The sequence below is a fragment of the Octopus bimaculoides genome, chromosome 8, assembly GCF_001194135.2.
Source record: "Octopus bimaculoides isolate UCB-OBI-ISO-001 chromosome 8, ASM119413v2, whole genome shotgun sequence".
Lineage (NCBI taxonomy): Eukaryota > Metazoa > Mollusca > Cephalopoda > Octopoda > Octopodidae > Octopus > Octopus bimaculoides.
In genome coordinates, this window is record NC_068988.1 from 51,257,984 (window position 1) to 51,260,064 (window position 2,081).

Genomic DNA, 2,081 nt, shown 5'->3' on the forward strand with positions numbered 1-2,081 from the left:
ATATATATATATATATATAAATATATGTATATAAGGCACATGGCTCAGTGCCTAGAGCGTCGAACTTACGATCGTGAGGTTGTGAGTTCGAATTCCGGACCGGGCTGCGTGTTGTGTTCTTGAGCAAGACGCTTTCTTTCACGTTGCTCCAGTTCACTGAGCTGTAGAAATGAGTTGCGACGTCACTGGTGCCAAGCTGTATCAGCCTTAGCCTTTCCCTTATATATATATATACACACACACACATATGTATATATGTATTTATATATATTAAATATATCTATGAAGAAACGATGAATTTTTTCATTACGAAAGTTTTCGGTATTTTTTTCATTATGAGGTTTTTTCACGCTGACTATTTGATAAATTCTTATAAAGAATTTATCCTATATTATATTATATATATATATATATACATATATATATACGTCCATATATAAATAGATACATAAATATTCATATAGATATATATGTATATATATATACATATTCATCCACACATGCACGCATACACACACACAGACATGCATATTATGCATATATTCTAGAAAGTAAGCATTGTAAACTGTATGATTTACTTAGTGGAATATTATTTATCTCACTTGAAACTCATTTCGTAATGAGGATACATTTATTTAATCTAAGTAGCAGCTTGATATGATTATGACAGTTGGAGATATAGACGTATGTGTATATGCATATGTTCGCGCGTGTATGCGGGCGCACCTGCACAAACACGTGCGCGTACACACACGCACAAACACACAACATGAATATATATGCATTTATATATATATTATTGTTTGTTTCTATGTTTATAGTTAAAACAATATTACATTAATCTGATGTGTTACTGAATACTGTTGTAGAGTATAAAATATTTTATTTTTATTCAAGAATGTTGTTGACAGGAACTTCAAAGTTTCGGCCAGCTAATCAACAACATTCTAGTATAAGAATAATTAGGTGTGTGCGTGCAAGGAAACAGAACAGCGTATATAAATATATATACATGCATACATATATCCATTACATATATTTATGCGTATGTGTGTGCGTGTGTGAGTGTATGCGTGTTCTGTTTGTGTGTGTGTGTGCGCGAGCGAGCACCTAGATGTATGTGCATGCATATCTATCTATCTATCTATATATATATATATATATATATATATATATATATATATATATATATATATATATATATATATAGAGAGAGAGAGAGAGAGAGAGAGAGAGAGAGAGTAAATGTATACATATGTATATAAATGTATATAAATTTAGGTGAAGGCGTGGCTGTGTGGTAAGTTGTTTGTTTCACAACCACATGGTTCCCGGTTGAGTCCCACTGCATAGCACCTTGGGCAAGCGTCTTCTACTACAACCTCGGCACGAAAAAGGCCCACAGAACGGATTTGCTAGACGGAGAATGAAAGAAGCCCGTTGTGCGTATATATATATATTTATTTATTTATGTGTGTCCTTCTTTGTTTGTCCTGCCGCCATCAATTGACAACCGATAGTGGCGTGTTTATGTCCCCGCATCTTAGAGGTTTGGCAAAACGGTCCGATAGAATAAGGACTAAGCTTACAAAGAATAAGTCTTGGGGTCGATTTGTTCAACTAAAACCCATCAAGACGGTGGTGTTCCAGCATCGTCGCAGTCGAATGACTGAAACAAGTGAAAGAATATATATGCATGTGTATATATATAAATAGATAAATAAATAAATAGACAGACAGACAGCTAGATAGATAGATAGATAGATAGATAGACAGACAGACAGACAGACAGACAGACAGAAAGACAGACAGACAGATAGATAGATGGATAGATTGATAGATAGATACAGAGAGAGAGAGAGAGATACATACATACATACATGCATACATACATACATCATACATACATACATACATACATACATACATATATATATACATCGGGAGTTCTTTGAGTATTTCTACATTCGATATAAGTTTTCTAGTTAGGAAGAAAGAATTGTAGGGGAATGTGCAAGTATTGTGCAGTTAAAAAGCTAATGTATACATACATATACGCGCGCGCGCACACACACACACAC